Source organism: Somniosus microcephalus, chromosome 12 (assembly GCF_052327205.1).
Source record: "Somniosus microcephalus isolate GS21.2 chromosome 12, FLI_Smic_1.0, whole genome shotgun sequence".
In the NCBI taxonomy this organism is placed as follows: domain Eukaryota; kingdom Metazoa; phylum Chordata; class Chondrichthyes; order Squaliformes; family Somniosidae; genus Somniosus; species Somniosus microcephalus.
In genome coordinates this window covers 145,026,563-145,045,310 of record NC_140998.1, presented here as the reverse complement: position 1 = coordinate 145,045,310, position 18,748 = coordinate 145,026,563, and positions in this window count along the sequence as shown.

The window sequence follows — 18,748 nt, the reverse complement described above, 5'->3', positions numbered from 1 at the left end:
GAGGGTTCGAGTACAGGAACAAGGATGTCTTGCTACAGTTGTACAGGGCCTTGGTGAAACCGCACCTTGAGTATTGTGTGCAGTTTTGGTCGCCTTACCTGAGAAAGGACGTTCTTGCCATGGAAGGAGTGCAGCGAAGATTCACCAGGCTGATACCTGGGATGGCAGGAATGACGTATGAGGAGAGATTGTGTCGATTGGGCTTATACTCACTGGAGTTTAGAAGATTGAGAGGGGATCTCATCGAAACCTATAAAATTCTGTCAGGCCTGGACAGACTAGATGCAGGAAGGATATTTATGATGGCCGGGGAGTCCAGAACCAGGGGTCATAGTCTAAGGATAAGGGGTAAGCCATTTAGGACTGAAATGAGGAGGGATTTCTTCACCCAGAGAGTGGTGAACCTGTGGAATTCTCTGCCACAGAGGGCGGTGGAGGCCAGTTCATTAAATATATTCAAAAAAGAGTTGGATATATTTCTTAAGGCTAAAGGGATCAAGGGATATGGGGAGAAGGTAGGGACAGGGTACTGAATTTGGATGATCAGCCATGATCTCATTGAATGGCGGAGCAGGCTCGAAGGGCCGAATGGCCTACTCCTGCTCCTATCTTCTATGTTTCTATGTTTCTATGTTACTTTAATGTGGAACCAGGTGGAGCAAGAGTGCTCAAATTCAGCTCCACAGCACTATTGTGGGCCACTGCCAGCCCCCATTAGTCCCCCGCTCCTGTTCTCACACCCCCTTCCAGGGCTAACCTGAAGGCCACAGATCAAATTGAACCTGGATAAGAAGTCAGCTCGCCACTGTTATTACAGGCCCAATTTCTGTCAGGTCTCGGGTAGGGATGCCAACCAACCAGAATTGTCCTGGATGCTCCAGGAATTCAAGATTAATCTCAAGCATGGGCAAGGAACCCTCCTGCTGATTACCACCTACCGCTCTCTCTCAGCTGATGAATTAGTACTCTTCCATGTTGAACACTACTTGGAAGAAGCACTGAGGGTAGCAAGGGCACAGAATGTACTCTGGATGGGGTACTTGAATGTCCATTAACAAGAGTGGTTTAGTAGCACCAAAACTGACCAAGCTGGCCGAGTCCTGAAGGTCATAGCTGCCGAACTGGGCCTGCGGCAGGTGGTGAGAGAACCAACACGAGGAAAAATCCTATTTGACCTCGTCCTCATCAATCTACCTGTCACAGATGAATCTGTCCATGACAGTAATGGTAGCAGTGACCACCATACAGTCCTTGTGGAGACAAAGTTCTGTCTTTACACTGAGGACACCCTCCATCGTGTTGTGTGGCACTACCACCGTGCTAAATGGGATAGATTCAGAACAGATCTAGCAGCTCAAAACTGGGCCTCCATGAGGCGCTGTGGGCCAGCAGCAGCAGCAGAACTGTATTCCACCACAATCTGTAACCGCATATCCCTCACTCTACCATTAACATCAAGCCAGGGGACCAACCCTGGTTCAATGAGGAGTGCGGGAGAGCATGTCAGGGGCAGCACCAGGCGTATCTAAAAATGAGGTGCCAACCGGGGGAAGCTGCAACACAGGACTACATGCATGTTAAACAGCGGAAATAGTATGCTATAGACAGAGCTAAGTGATCCCACAACCAATGGATCAGATCAAAGCTCTGCAGTCCTGCCACATCCAGTCGTGATGGTGGACAATTAAACATCTAACTGGAGGAGGAGGCTGCATGAATATCCCCATCTTCAATGATGGTGGAGCCCAGCACACAAGTACAAAGACAAGGCTGAAGTGTTTGCAACCATCTTCAGCTAGAAGTGCCGAGTGGATGATCTATCTTGGCCTCCTCCTGAGATCCCCACCATCACAGAAGCCAGTGTTCAGCCAATTCGATTCACTCCACGTGATATCAAGAAACGGCTGAGTGCACTGGATACAGCAAAGGCAACATCCCAGCTGTTGTGATGAAGACTTGTGCTCCAGAACTAGCTGCGCCTCTCGCCAAGCTGTTCCAGTACAGCTACAACACTGGCATCTACCCGACAATGTGGAAAACTGCCCAGGTATATCCTGTCCACAAAAAGCAGGACAAATCCAAATGGCCAATTACCAGTCTACTCTCAATCATCAGCAAAGTGATGGAAGATGTCGTCAACAGTGCTATCAAGTGCCACTTGCTCAGCAATAATCTGCTCACCGATGCTCAGTTCGGGTTCCACCAGGATCACTTGGCTCCAGACCTCATTATAGCCATGGTCCAAATATGGACAAAAGAGCTGCATTCCAGAGGTGAGGTGAGAGTGACTGCCCTTGACATCAAGGCAGCATTTGGCCGAGTGTGGCATCAAGGAGCCCTAGTAAAATTGAAGTCAGTGGGAATCAAGGGGAAAAACTCTCCACTGGCTGGAGTCATACCTAGCACAAAGGAAGATGGTTGTGGTTGTTGGAGGTCAATCATCTCAGCCCCAGGACATCGCTGCAGGGGTTCCTTAGGGCAGTGTTCTAGGCCCAACCATCTTCAGCTGCTTCGTCAATGACCTTCCCTCCAAATTAAGGTCAGAAGTGGGGATGTTCACTGATGATTGCAGTGTTCAGTTTCATTTGCAACTCCTCAGATAATGAAACAGTCCATACCCACATGCAGCAGGTGCATGGGAATACCATCACCTCCAAGTTCCCCTCCAAGTTACACACCATCCTGACTTGGAAATATATTGCCATTCCTTCATCGTCACTGGGTCAAAACCCTGGAACTCCCTCCCTAACAGCACTGTGGGAGTACCTTCACCACACGGACTGCAGCGGTTCAAGAAGGCAGCTTACCACCACAATTCACAATTCACAATTCAAATCGCTTTATTGGCATGATAAGTTACATCTTATGTTGCCAAAGCATCAAAATACATTTATGGTTGAGCACATAAACGCAGTTCTATTCATACAGTGTATAAACAGGTATATCCCTGAGTGTATAAATATACATTCGCATTGTTTATATATATTCATTTCTTAGTTTACTGGTTGTCCCTCTGTTCATGGCAAGCTGTAACATAGTGTGCCGCCAGTGTTACACAGCTTCTCTCCTCTCCCAGTAGGAATGGGAGTTTTTGGTTGTCATTCAGATTTCTGAATTCAGGGCATATTTGTGAGAATTTTTGGTAGAAATTCTCCCTGATGTCCTGATATTTTCCACAGGCTGTGAGGAAGTGCATCTCTGTCTCCACTACTCCCTGACTGCAGTGAGAGCATATCCTGTCTTCTCTTGGCAGCCTGGTCTGCCTGTGTCTGCCTTTTTCGATCGCTAGACTATGTTCGCTAAGTCTGTACCTTGTCAAGGTTCTTCTCAGTTTGTTATCCTTTACCATGGTCAGGTAATCAGCTATGTTGTATTGTCTGTTTAGGGCCAAGTAGCAATTGAGTTTGCTTTGGGTTTTTGTTGTTTCTGCCCAATATGTCAGATATTTTTCCTTTTGCTTAGCGACGATTGTGTTGGGTCGAATTCTTTGTGTTACCCTGTCACTGTCCTGGGGCTGGTTATTGTTAGTATTGTTAGTAGTTACTTCACTGAGTCCCAGGACTAGTTGACTGAGGGTATTCTTCTTTATGGTCAGCTCTTGGCATTTCAGGGCGTCGTAGTGATAGCATTGGGGGTTGCTCATTTGTAGGTGATTCCAAAATTTGGTGGCTCTTTTTTGGATAGTGATTATTAATGGATATTGGCCTAGTTCCGCCCTGCATGCATTGTTTACTGTTTTCCTTTGAGTCCGGAGGATACTTTTACAGAATTCTGCATGTAGGATCTCAATTGGGTGTTTGTCCCATTTTGCGAATTCTTGTTGAGTTAGCGGTCCCCATACTTCATTGCCATAGAGTGCAATTGGTTCAATTACTGATTTGAAAATTTTGAGCCAAATGCTAATTGGGATTTCTATTTGGATTGATTTTTTGATGGCATAGAAAGCCCTTCTTGCTTTCTCTTTCAGTTCATTCACAGCCAGTTTGAAGTTTCCCGTAGAACTGATTTTTAAGCCCAAGTATGTGTAGTTAGTGGTTTGTTCAATTTTGGTTGTTCCTACTGTGAAATTTATTTTGGGTCCCTGATGTTTGGATCTTTGCTGGAACACAAGGACTTTGGTTTTTTGGGGATTTATTGTCAGGGCCCAAGTCTGGCAGTACGACTCCAGCAGGTCCAGGTTCTGCTGTAGACCCTCCTTAGTTGGTGACAGCAGAACCAGGTCGTCTGCATAGAGGAGGAATTTAACCTTGGATTCATATAGGGTGAGGCCGGGTGCTGTAGATTGTTCAAGTAGTTTTGCCAATCCATTTATGTAAATATTAAAGAGTGTCGGTGAGATTGGCGAGCCCTGCGTCACCCCCCGCCCCTGTGGGAAGTATTTTGTTTGTTTGTCTCCAATTTTAACTGCACATTTGTTGTTTGTATACATTGATTTAATTACCTTCTCAAGGGCAATTATGGATGGGCAATAAATGCTGGCCTTGCCAGTGACGCCCACATCCCAGGAACGAATAAAAAAAGGACACTGCTGCGAGCAAACCCAGGGGCAAAAAATCATAGGGGCATTAAAAAAAATGTTTTATTTACAGGTAGACTATCCTTTATCCGAAAACCTCGGGACCAGCCGTGTTTCGGTTTTCGGAAAATTTCGGATTTCGGAAGGTGGGTCGGCGGGGGTCTGCGGGGGGGTCGGCGGGGGTCCGCGGGGGGGTCGGCGGGGGTCGGGGTCCGCGGGGGTCCGCGGGGGGGTCAGCGGGGGTCCGCGGGGGGGTCGCCGGGGGTCGGGGTCGGCGGGGGTCCGCGGGGGGGTCGGCGTCGGCGGGGGTCCGCGGGGGGGTCCGCAGTCGTGGCTTGTCCGTCGCTGCTAGCCTGGAATGCAATGAAGTTCCGCATTTCCACCAACAGGTCGTCGTGCTCGGTCGGAACAGGGGCCAGCACCGCCGCGGGCTTAGAGCTTTCGTTGCTTTCGAGCCTTTGGAAGAGAGTCAGGTGGTTCCGCGTGGGGGTCGGCGGGGGGTCGTGCGCACGACTTACGCTGACCCTCTGCTCAGCGTAAGTCGTCGGGGGTCGGGGTCGGCGGGGTTCCGTGGGGGGGTCGGCGGGGGTCGGGGTCGGCGGGGGTCGGCGGGGGGGTCCACGGGAGGGTCGGCGGGGGTCGGGGTCGGCGGGGGGGTCGGCGGGGGTCCGCGGGGGGTCGTGCGCCACTCTGGTCATGTCGTGCGCACGACTTACGCTGACCGAAAAAACCTTCGGTTTTTAGAGGGTTTCGGTTTTCGGAAGTTCGGATAAAGGGTAGTCTACCTGTACTAGTTATAAAAAATATTGAAGATGCTGGGGGAAAAAAGGGCGTTTGACTGGGCGGTTGGAGGCGGGAGGTAGGCCATGAGATGAAACTTCCAGGAATACGCCCAACTGGAGTTCCCAACCCTAGAAGCAACTCATCATATGTGTGCCTGAAAATGAGCCGCGATTGAGTTTTACCCCTACAACTCTCCTTGGCCTGAGTTACTCTTATCTTTAGTCCTTCTTCGCCCACCGATACTCATATTCGTACTATTTTCCCTAACCTCAGATGGAACTCCCACATCTCCTCTGTTGCCAAACCTACCTCCCAGAAACTGTGTTTCAATCCCCTCATGGCTTAAAGAAAAAAAGAAAGAACTTGCATTCTGTGTGGCCTGTGTGGTGGTGTTTGGTGCGTATGCCCAGTCAGTTATGCCCCTGACTGTTTTGTGAGCGGTTCGAATCGCTCCCACGCCCCTGGGTTCTAGACACCAGACTTAGGTACGAGGCGGCGGTACAGAGAAGAATCGAGTAGACAGGTGGTTGGATGTAAACAAAAACCAAGATTTTATTGAAGAGGAAAAACTTGATACAATCTCATGGGAAAATTACTAGCGTACACTTCTACAGGCAAAAATACAAATGTAAAAGAATAATAATACTTATACAGGGAATGGGGAACACATGGCACATCGAGGGAAAACAACTATCTTAACAATCCCCTTATCCTTATCCCGCCCCCTATACCTAACTAGATTAAGCTATGAGGGGTCAGAACTTCATGCTCACCAATCAAAAGGTTTGTTAGACTCAAAACAGCGGTTGGGTTCGGAGTTCGCTCTTGGTGCTCTCTGGAGCCTGCCGTCGTCACGTGGCCTCCAGGCGCTGCAAGGGCATTGTCCAGGTTCGAGTACCCCAAAGTTAAAGGCCTAGAAATTCACTTGGGCGCTGGCAGCTCGCTCGCGCCCAAAAGTTAGCGCTGGGCGGGGAGGCATTAGCGCACGCCGTATATTCGTCTTCTGCGCCCCAATTCGGAAGCGGGCACTATACCAGGGTGTGCCCGCCTCCGTTTGGGGCGCTGCAACTGAATATCGGCGCGCTAGTTGCCGCAGCACCACCCGATGCGGTGCGGCAGGCTGCGGTACTGCAGGCCTCCTCCTTCTCTTAAGGGGGAGGTGCCTGCAACGGCCGGAGCCCTGATCGCGAGTGCCGGCAAAAGAGCCCGGCACAACGGAGAAGTGCCGGGCTCCACGGAAACCAGCCGGCAATGCCGCGGGGGTTGTGGAGGAGGCCGGGGAAGGAGGTGCAGGCAGGCGGCCGCCGAAAAAGCGGCCGGCCGCACCTTCCGCTTTAAAGCGCCCCACTATGGCAGCAGGACGGCCCCGTTTTCTGGTCGCTGTTTGCGCCCGCTTCGGAGGAGGCGGCTGCAAATAAATATGGGGATCGGTGCGGTTTCGGGGCGTTACGGGCCACCGCGCACACCGATGACGTCATCGGTCCCGGCGCAGCGCTAACGGCTACCGCCGCCAATACCGCTGCACTCAATTTCCGCGCTACCACCCCGCCGGCGCAAAAGACCTCTTTAGGCGCTAAGTGGGCGCAAGGCCCACTGAATTTCTAGGCCAAAGCCTCTGTTTGGGTACTTTACCTTGCAGGGATGATTCTCCGTCGACAGCCGCCAGATTGAGTTGGTGTGCAGTTATTCGAAGGTCGGCTGAGGCTGAAGGCCCGATAATTCGAAGCCTCCCCTCAGTTCGTCTCCTCAGTTGGTCTTCTTCAGCCGGTCTTCTTCAGGTGGCCTTCCCTCCAGTGGTCTTCCCTCCTCCCCTCGTCGCGTCCCGCCTCGCCTGGCCTGAATTGCCCGTGTCCGCCCGACCCGGTGCCGGGGCTAGTTCCAGATGGTGTGGGAAAAGGGCATGGGCAAAGGCCAGGGGGTAAGCGCGGGATGGGGGAAGAACGGCAGCCACGAGGGCGAGGGGCCGAAGAAAAGCACCAGCACACCAACCAACACCGAACACAAACACCCGACTCGAACCCCACTACTTGCTACCCGAGGGGGCCTTCAATTATACCTTCGTCGAAAACCCTTATCTGCGCGCCAAATCAGGTTAGTCCTTTGTTTTAATCTTGGCGGGCTATTTTAAATAATGGTAGCAATCCATATTAACTGGTTTTGGATGGCCGGTAATCGTATCTACCGGCCCTATAATTGACTTGTATTGTCCTGAAAGTTCCTTGATGGACCTGTCTGGCCTCGATGGCTCAGTTAATCTGTTTCTGATAATATATGCAGACTGCTAGATGGACTTAACTATAGGCCTAAACTGAATTTAGATTTGCCTCCAATTCGGTCTAATGCATAATTCAGAGTTCTGTCTGGTTCCAAAACACAGTCTCTCTTCACAGAAGCCTGCAGCTTGGTTTCGATTTCTCCAAGCTGTCTGCGTTGCAGAGTCCATTTTACAATCTCACAGGCTTGCTGCCACGAGGCACGGACGCCATTTTGGGTACCCTTTTTGATTTTAAACAGTCCACGCAGGGTCCCGTTTATTAATAACAGCCTTCGGGGAAATGCAGAAATTTTGCAAATCTTACAATTCATATCAGATCTTTCACGACCTCAGGACGTCCAATGAATTGCTTTTGGCGTGTGGCCACTGTTGCTGTTTGTGGGATCTTGCTGTGTACAAATTGGCTGCTGCGTTTCCCACATTACAACAGTGACTAGAATTCAAAAGTACTTCATTGGCTGTGAAGCGCTTTGGGACATTCTGAGGTCATGAAAGGTGCTATATAAATGCAAGTTCTTTCCTTTCACAGTCTAGGATAGCTTGACTTATTGTTTAGGCATCCATATCCCATGATATACATCATGTATTATAGCAAGTAAAAATAATCTGATTTTACTATTTATATTTGGGGTTGGCTCTAGCTGCTAACTGACTGAGTTAAATGCTTTTTTTCTGAAATGAATTTCCTTTCCTGTTCATTTGTTTGCAGTGAGTTGCTGCGTTCTCCTGATTATTTTTCTAATGAGTCAAAGGCTTTGTGGCAGTGAAAGGATGACCTGACATGACCCTTGACCTAGAGCTCACTTGGCATCGCTGCTTGAAGTAACCCTTTAAGCGGTAAAGAATGTTATTGCTTGAGCAGAAAGAAAGAACTTACAATCGCTGTAACAGGTAGAGGCCCTTCGACCCGTCCAGCTCATTCTATCCAGCACAAGAATACACATTTGCCTTCTGATGAGGTAAGAGAGAGATATCAGATGGCCCACCTGCTTCCCCAATGGCTCAGCAAGTTTATCCAGGGAATAGCGGAGGCACCAGGAGGATCCCAGGTTCAATTTCCCTACCCCAGCAGCAGTCACGTGAGGAATCACCCGCAGTGCCATGGACTAGGGACAAGAGGGAAATTGGGAAATTGGGCGGTGCTTCCCACAGCTGATTGCTGTCCAGTGACTGTTGCTGGAAGGATGTTTGTGTAAACCGTTCGTGAGGATGGCATCAGGCTAGGGAGAGGTGATGCATATGGTGGTGGAATAGCCCATTGCTATTCATCAACAAGCACTCCTGCTCCTCCGGGGCCCACAAAAGTAATTTTACACTTACCTTTGTCGGGTCTCTTCGTTTCCATCACCCGAGAAACTGGTTGGAGTGAGCTTAGCGCAGGCTCCGACCTGTTCCTGAAATGGCAATCAGGGTCTTATCTATGCCATTACTGCTTGTGGGACCTTGCTGTGCATAAATTGGCTGCTGTGTTTCCTACATTACAAAAGTGACTATACTTCAAAAGTACTTCATTGGTTGTAAAGTGCTTTGGGTGGTCCTAAGGTCGTGAAAGACGCTACAGAAATTAGGGCCTAGAAATTCGGTGGCGATGGGGCGCCAAGCTCGCCTGGGCGCCGGAATTTCCACTCCGGACGGAGCCGCTTGCGCCAGCGCGATATTCAGTTTCAGCGCCCCAAACGGAAGCGGGGCGCTGCTCGAGGCACCCCGCGTCCCTCTTGGGGCGCTAAAACTGAATATCGCAGTGCAACGTGCCGCAGCACCACACGCTGCGGCACGGCGCGCTGCGGTACTGCAGGCCTTCCTCCCCTTCTTAAAGGGGAGGGGCCTGCACCAGCGCGATCAGAGATCGCGAGTGCTGGCAAAAGAGCCCGGCACCAAGGAGAGGTGCCGGGCTCTTGGGACGCAGCCGGCACTGCCCGGGGGGCGCTCAGGAGGCCAGGGACGGCGGCGCGAGGAGGTGCTGGCAGGCGGCCAGCAAAAAAAATGGCCGCCCCGCACCTCCCCTTTAATTAGCGCCACTACCGCCACAGGTCGGCCCCCCTGAACCGGTCACAGATTGCGACCGACGTTACAGCGGGGGGCGTGACCCAATATCGCGATCGGGGCAGTAGCGGGGTGCTGCGCACACCGATTACATCATCGGTGGTGGCGCACGCTACAGGTTAACGCCGCCATTAGCGCCCCGCTAAATTTCACGGGGGGCATGGCCAGTGCTGCTAAAGCCACTAAGTGCCCTCTTTGGGCGCTAACTGGTGGCGCAGCCCACCGAATTTCTAGGCAGTCTTTCTTTCTTTCATTACAGGAATCTGACAATATCCTTGTTTAACAACACAGTTGGGTTTGAAGTGTCACACATCTTTACCCAATCCATGCTCTTGACTGGGATCGTTCCTCTTTCACCTCAATGATGGGCCCTTCTTTTTGGTAATTTGCTCTTGGGACATGGGCAACACTGGCAAGGAGCAGCATTTTATTGCCCATCCCTAGTTGCCCTGAGGGCATTCAACTAAGAAGTGTAATACTGGAGTGACAAGTAGGCCTGAAGGGAACATAAATTACCAGATTTATTGAAGGCAAAATAATGCGGATTTATTGAATTTAATTTATCAACTTGCCATGGTGCTGTTTGAACTCATGACTTTAAGGTTGCTAGTCCAGTAACATAACCACTAGAATACCGTACCCTACTGCCAGGGAAAATGCCGAAACATACAGTTGGTGTAGCCAGGACTTGACTCTTTCTTGTTGGTGTCATCCATGGCTCAGTCAGTACACTCTGTCCTCTAATGTAGAAGGTTGTGGGTTCAAGACCCACTTGAGGGACTTGAGCACATAATGCAGGCTGACGCTCCTGTGCAGTACGGAGAGAGTGCTGCGCTGTTGGAGGTGCAATCTTTCGGATGAGACGTTAAACCAAGGCCCCGTCGACTTTCGCAGGTAGATATAAAAGATCCCTTGACACTATTGGAAGAAGAGCATGTGAGTTATCTCTGGTGTCCTGGCCAATATTTATCCCTCAACCAACATCACTAACATTGGTTATTTGTCACATTGCCTTTTGTGGGAGCTTGCTGTGGACAAAATTGGCTGCTGTAATTCCTAAATTACAACAGTGACTACACGTCAAAAGTACTTCATTGGCTGTAAATCGCTTTGGGACAGCCTGAGGCTGTGAAGGGCATGATATAAATGCAAGTCTTTCTTTCTTTTCGTCGTGCTGAACACACAGCCTTCTGAGTTGAAGCATCGGCCCGTGCCATCAGCACATTTTTAGTCCTATGCCTGGGCCTCTTTACTAGTTGTGCCAAGGTTTCAGAACAGTGAGTGGAAATTATGGAAGGGGCAGTAGCTTGGATCAACAGAGTGGTTAGTTCAACAATGACCCACGCATCAAAAATTGAAGCATTACTTCAATAGTGCCCATGATACACGTCAGTATTGACATCACAACTGCCCTGGTTTTCCCTGTGTTACAATTAAGCCCTGTATAAACTACAATTATACTGCCACGTGACTCACACTTGGGAACCATTATGCCCAGGCCGGTTATAAATGTTTTGTCTGTGCTGAGAGTGGGAGCAGTGCTCGTGCTGGAGGTGAATGCGCGGGGGCAAAGAGTGTGAATATCTCATTCACAGTGCAAGTGTTGAGTAGCAATGAGTTACTGAATGCAGGACCTTTTGGCTGAGGCTCTTGGTAAACATGTGAATAAATTGTGACTTCAAGTAAAAGACAACAGCAGTCTCCAGAGGTCGGGACAGACTGAAACAATAGAAGCTGACTCCCCCGCATGGAACTCTGATTGAACAGCTGCTTGACTGAGCTCCCTTTGACGTGCTGTATAACCGCAAGATGCTTAAATTATGGTAATTAGGGTGTTAGGAAATTAATATTGTATGATTAACAGAACTTTCAATACACTGCCAGACTGTGCCATTTCTCTTTGTGATTCCACGCCCCCCGCCCCCCACCGATTGCCATTTCCCCCCCGCTCAGTTTTCTCCCCTTGTCACCCAACATACAAAAGTGATGGGCAGAAAAAGACCAGCTGGCCCATCAAGCCTGCCCCACACCTCATGATAGCTGTAGCATCATGACTAGACACTTCCTACCACTACCCTCCCCTACCCCGCAGCCATGTAAGCTCCTGGAAGTGGCAAAAATAAACTCAGAGCAAAACTCAGGGCCAATAGGGGGGAAAACTCTGGCAAATTCCTCTCTGACCCCCCTCAGGCGATCAAACCCAGTCCAGGAGATCACATGGATCATGAGTTTGTTATGGTTCCAGGCATGTTGGGAATCCTCAGATGCCTCTCTCCCCCCTCGTGGAGATCAGGCTGTCTGCCCTCTCCAAGCCCCAGGATCTTCAAGGCACTCTTGGGGCTAGATTTTCAGTATAGACAGTTTTGGGGCGCTAAGCTTAGCGCCCGCCCGAAGTTATCGCCCGCCCCAAAGTAGCGCCCCGTTGCCGGAAATTCAGTGGCTTCGCCCTAAGAGGTTGGTGGAGTGCTAAAAGAGGCGTTCCACTAGTATCTTTAGGCGCTAAGCCGGCGGTGGAGAGCGCAACACCCGAGCTCGGGCGCAGCGCACGGCAGACACTCTGGTGCCAGTGAGCTCTTAAAGGGGAAGGGTGCATGTATTTTTTTCAAATGCAAAGTCTGGGGGGGGGGGGGGGGAGAGAGAGAGAGAGAGAGAGAGAGAGAGAGAGAGAGGGGAGGAGGAGGAGGAGGAGGAGGAGGAGGAGGAGGAGGAGGAGGAGGAGGAGGAGGAGGAGGAGGAGGAGGAGGAGGAGGAGGAGGAGGAGGAGGAGGAGGAGGAAATAGCCCGTGCAGAACAACACACAGCGTACTTCCACACAACACATGCAGAGTGCCTTATTTGCGCTCCCCAGGGTGTGTTGCGTTCCATTTTACAAACGCTCTGGACGCCAGGCGCACAATGGGGCGGTCCGACTGAAGTTTGGATTCGGGGCGGCCAAAGGGCGTTGCACGAGGATGTGACGTCATTTTCTGCGCGCGCATCCGGGCGGCCGCTAAACTTTGCGCCGGCGCTAACGGGCAACTTAATTTGGGGCGGGGCGCAAACTGCGCTGCGCCCAGGTGCTACACGCATAGCGCCCGAAAATCACTTCTCTTAAGGCCCTAACTGCTGGCGCAAGCAACTGAAAATCTAGCCCCAAATGTTTTCAATGTAATGATGCGGGACAAGGTTGATGATCCAACCACAACAACAACTTACATAGGATTACATAGGATATACGGCCCAGAAACAGGCCATTCGGCCCAAACAGTCCATGCCGGCGTTTATGCTCCACACGAGCCTCCTCCCGTCTTTCCTCATCTAAATCTATCAGCATAACCCTCTATTCCCTTTTCCCTCATATGCTTGTCTAGCCTCCCCTTAAATGCACCTATACTATTCTCTTCAACCACTCCCTGCCTCCGATCTATCTTCTTTTCTTTCCAGTTTTGAAGAAGGGTTCGACCCGAAACGTCAACTCAAATTTCCCTCCATGGATGTTGCCTGACCTGCTGAGTTTTTCCAGCATTTTCTGTTGTTATTTCGGATTTCCAACATCCGCAGTATTTTGCTATCGTACTAGATGCAGGAAGGATGTTCCCGATGGCGGGGGAGTCCAGAACCAGGGGTCACAGTCTAAGGGTAAGGGGTAAGCCATTTAGGACTGAGGTGAGGAGGAATTTCTTCACCCAGAGAGTGGTGAACATGTGGAATTCTCTACCACAGAAGGCAGTTGAGGCCAATTCATTAAATATATTCAAGAAGGAGTTAGATATATTTCTTAAAGCTAAAGGGATCAAGGGATATGGGGAGAAGGCAAGGATAGGGTACTGAGTTTGGATGATCAGCCATGATCTCATTGAATGGCGGAGCAGGCTCGAGGGGCCAAAAGGCCTACTCCTGCTCCTATCTTCTATGTTTCTATGTTTTTCTGGCCAAATTATATGTCCTCTCCTTGCATGTTATGCTATCCCTAATTTCCCTTGTTAGCCACAGTTGAGTCACCTTTTTTGTTTTATTTTTATGCCAAACAGGGATGAACAAATTGTGTAGTTCATTCTAAGGTTGCAGGAGGATATCTCCCCCGTGGTGGCTCTGTGCAAGGGGGCTGTGGATTTCTAACATGACATCGCTCAGCATACAGCTGGCCGGGGAGTTGCTGAAACCGTGTGGGTTTAGCCCATGCGGGTCCTCAGCTTAGCACAGCTGAAGCCAGCGAGGTTGTACAGTTACAACAAAGGGGCTTTCAGCTCAACACTGGAGAGTGAATCCACGTGAGGAACAGGGACTGGAGGTGCTCCAGCAGTTAGTGGTGCCTGCTCGGGCATCTCCTGAGGAACAGTTAGAAGTAGCACATGACCACAATAATAATAATTCACATTGATGCAGTCCCTTTAGTGTAATAAAACATCTCTAAGTGTTTCATAGAGGTGATAACAGATGAAGGAGAATAGTCAGAGAAACTGACCAAAGACATGGCAGAAGAGGCCAGCTTTTGTGAAGCTTTTGAAGGAGGGAAGGAAGGTAGCATACCTGTTTTAGGGAGAAAATTCCAGTTGTGGGATCTGTGGACTGAAGGAGGAAAGGAGGGAGGGGAAATCAATTAACTTAAGGGGGAAAGGATGGATCTGTGGACTGAAGGGGAAAGGAGGGTGGGGGGATCGGTTGATGGAAGGGGAAAGGAGGGAGGGGGAGATGTATTGATTGAAGGGGAAAGGAGGGAGGGGGAGATGTATTGATTGAAGGGGAAAGGAGGGAGGGGGAGATGTATTGATTGAAGGGGAAAGGAGGGAGGGGGAGATGTATTGATTGAAGGGGAAAGGAGGGAGGGGGAGATGTATTGATTGAAGGGGAAAGGAGGGAGGGGGAGATGTATTGATTGAAGGGGAAAGGAGGGAGGGGGAGATGTATTGATTGAAGGGGAAAGGAGGGAAGGGAAGATGTATTGATTGAAGGGGAAAGGAGGGAAGGGGAGATGTATTGATTGAAGGGGAAAGGAGGGAAGGGAAGATGTATTGATTGAAGGGGAAAGGAGGGAGGGGGAGATGTATTGATTGAAGGGGAAAGGAGGGAAGGGAAGATGTATTGATTGAAGGGGAAAGGAGGGAAGGGGAGATGTATTGATTGAAGGGGAAAGGAAGGATCTGTTAGATGTTGGAAAGAAGGCCAGAGTTGAAAGAGCAGAGTGGTTGCACTGGCATTAAGCGCTGGAGGAGGCTGCAGGGGTAGGGAGAACCGACGCTGGTGGGGGTGGGGTGGGGGGGGGTTCGTAAATATCCACATTCCCCTTGAAAGGATTCGCAAATGTCATGTCTCCCCCGAAGATTTACTTTTGGCTTATTGAAGAAACCCTGGCTGGACTGAGTTTAAAATCCAGGGCTCCAGGGCTCAACAAGATGACTGCAGTCAACCTCATGGCCAAGGCCTGTAAGTTTCAGTTTGGACTGACAAAGAAGGAACTTTCCAGAAATTAGAATGCAGACAGGCCTTCTGCATTTATGCATGAGAAGCAAACCCAGTGACATTCAGGCCTCTGATTAAAACCCATCAAGGTTGTTTGCACAAGCAATCAAGAGCAGGCAAGGCCTATTCAATATGTAATGGGACAAGCTTAGCTGCATTTCAGACCTTCGTTAGAGAACATCGACGCTGTTTACAAACGATCAACGGGGCGTTCAGACTGGAATGGCCCCATCACGAAACCCGTTGGACAAAGGGGAACACTGAGGAGACGTTTAAAACCGACTAACCGGCCATCTCTCTCTCTCTCTCTCGCCTCGCCTCCAGTGCCCTGCCGTATCATCAACCCAGCGAGAGGACCGTCGACGAAGAGCCCGTCCAGGGAAGTAGGACACCCGCAGTTACGTTTGAATTACTGGGGTGTCTCTGCTTTGGGGCGGTGAAAACCTAAAAACATCGACAGGCAACGGGGCACGGAGCAGGCGTTTCAACATCCTAGACTGGTGAGCATCAATTTTCTGGCCCATCACAAGACAACCTAGATAGGTGTAAAAGGGTGGGAGTTAAGGGGAATTGCTAAAGTATCATTTTAGTCATTTTCCCTCAATGTGTCCATTTCTCCTCCCCCGTTAAGTGTAATTGTGCTGCAGCTATAGTGATTTTTCTCTGTATAGTAATTGTTTCTCTATTTTAATAAACATTGGTTTTCTTTGCACCGAACCACTGGTCTCGTTTGTCTATATCGCTACTTGTAAATAAGTCCGGTGGTCAGAACCAAAGGGGAAGCGATTCGAACCGCACGGGGCTGGAGCAGCTCAGATACGTCTGACTGGCCAGACACAAAGCCCCAAACCAAAACCCCCTACACCCTAGATAGATATAGGTGGTAAAGGGCACAATAAGAAGATTGTTGTCTTTATCCGAGAAACTGGGGGCAAGGGGGAAAGGGATTTCACCAAAGCACATCTGCAGTCTCTGCTGATTATTGACAAACCTTTTAAAAGGGTAACCATGGATACAGCACGCCTCACACCTGTTGAGAGAAAACCAGGGAACTGGACATATTTACAACAGTAAATTAGGCATCTAGCATTTGGGATGGTTGCTTTTATGTCAGTGGAGGCAGACACTGCTCTGTGACAAACATTTATTTGTGTCATATTCCCCAATCAGGACGTCAGTGTTTTGCCCCATGAAGTGCCACACCTGTGGAAACAGGAACAAATAAATAAGTTCCAGTTGATCCGGTAACACCCCAGATGAATGGAATGGTGTAGCAATTTAATGGCACGTTGAAGCATTTGCTAAACACAGCTATGGCTCTGTGGATAGCACTCTTGCCCTTCAGTTGAAGATCGTGGGTTCACTTCCCACTTCAGAAACTTGGGAACAAAATCCAGGCTGACACTCCCAGTGCAGTACTGAGAGAGCACTACACTGTCGGAGGTGTCGTCATTAAGATGAGACGTTAAACCGGGGCCTCGTCTGTCCTCTCAGGTGGATGTAAAAGTACCCATGGCAATATTTCGAAAAAGAGCAAGGGAATTCTCCCCGGTGTCCTGGTCAATATTTATCCCTCAACCAACATCACTAAAACAAATGATCATATTGCTGTTTGTGGGATCTTACCGAGTGCAAATTGGCTGCCACAATTCCCTACATTGCAACAGTGACTACACTTCAAAAAGTACTTCATTTGCTGTAAAGCGCTTTGGGACATCCTGAGGTCGTGAAAGGAACTATAGAAATGCAAGACTTTCTTTCAGAACAGAGGCTAAGAGACGGATTAGAAAGTTGTCACAAGCTGCAGGTTACTCCTACTACTATATGAGTGCTGAGTGAGCGGCTGGTTGGCATGAATCAAAGAGCTTGGTTGGGAAAAATCAGTAATGATGAGTGTAGTTGAACATGAGATCAAGTTGAGGAATGCCATAAGCAGGTTAGCACAACAGATGCAGGAAAACTGTGAGTGTACGCAAAGTCACGAGGTGTCAGTTCCACGGATGACAATAATGCCAAGTCCCAGGAATACCAGGTAGGCCAGTTCTATTGCTGGTGATACAAAGTAAATTTCAGGTTTACTGAGTCGGTGTGTTCATGCATTGGGGAAATGCAACATATAAGATAGCTATTTGGCTGTGTAAGAGGTTTATCAAGTGACAATGCTGAAACCATACCGTGAAAGAAAGACTTGCATTTATGTAGCACCTTTCATGACCTCTGAATTGCCCAAAGCACTTTACAGCCAATGAAGTACTTTTGAAGTGTAAGCACAGTTGTAATGTAGGAAATGGCGCAGCCAATTTGCGCACAGCAAGGTCCCACAAACAGAAATGTGATAATGACCAGATGATCTGTTTTAGTGATGTTGGTTGAGGGATAAATATTGGCCAGGACACCAGAGAGAACTCTCCTGCTCTTCTTCGAATAGTGCCATGAGATCTTTACGTCCACCTGAGAAGGTAGGTGGGGCCTCGGTTTAATATCTCATCCAAAAAGGTGACACCTCTGACAGTGCAGCATTCCCTCAGTACTGCCACCGGGAGTGTCGGCCTAGAATATGTGCTGAAGTCTCTGGAGTCATGAGATAGTGGCACTGTTTAATGTTGGGGAGATTACTTTAATGGATCAATAATGCTTATTTAGTAAGCCGTTACACACCTTTCAGTCCGTCTTTTCAAACAAAGTTATGTATATGTAATAGTTCTTTACGCTGATGCATGTATCTAGTTCCATACAATATGAGGTAACAGCATATAGCCAAGGAAATGGGGGAAATTTTAGAATTGGGTGTGACACATCTGTCACAGAGACACTGGGATTCCTCTGTGGTACTTGTTCATAACAAATATAAGACCAGCAAGCAGTAGGAAACTCAGTGACTTAAAATAAGCGGATGCGTATCCAACGTTTGACATAGGTGCAAGCCTATTGATCTGAGAAAAGGGTTTTGGCAGATACAGTTGAGCACCAGAACCAGTTCCATTGCACGTTTACCACACCCACAGGCTTGTTTAAGTCATGCCACTTGGAATGAAAAGTACATCAGCCAAGTTCCAGATTTCTATGGTGCATTCATATATTTTTTTAGAGTATAAAAGTGACAGTCACACCGTGGCCGGTGAAAGAATGCAGTTTTCTTTCCTTGCCAAACTTTTTGACCCTCCCTCCCCTCCTCGCCAGGAAATGTTAACTCCTTAGTGGGTGTCAGTTCCACAGATGCCATTCACCTTCTGGTGCTTTGTCCAAGAGACAAACTTGCGTCTAGATTGTGATTGCGGGCACAGGCTATCCAACAGCTGGAGCCAGTACAGCTGAGCGATCACAAGCGAGAAGCCTGGCTGATTTAACCCTCTCTATCTCTGTGAGGGGAGTGGGGGTCAAGGCCAATTGTAGCACCCTTATAATCACCGTCCTCCGCTCCCCTCCCCCACCTTAGCCGAGTAGCTAACTCAGTGCAGAATCTGGGACCTTCCTGGGTTCCCTGGCTCAGCTTGGACACAGTCTTTGCGCTACAAAGCAATGTATGTTGTTAGATATTTAGCAAGCAAATTTGTTTTCAGGGCATACCGATTAGAATTCCGTGCCGCGACATCTCCTTTAAGATACAATCTCCTTTAAGATGGTTGGTTGGGGAATTCCCCGCCACCGTGTCCAAATCTGACAGCGCTAGCGAGGTTGGCGAGCGGGGGGAC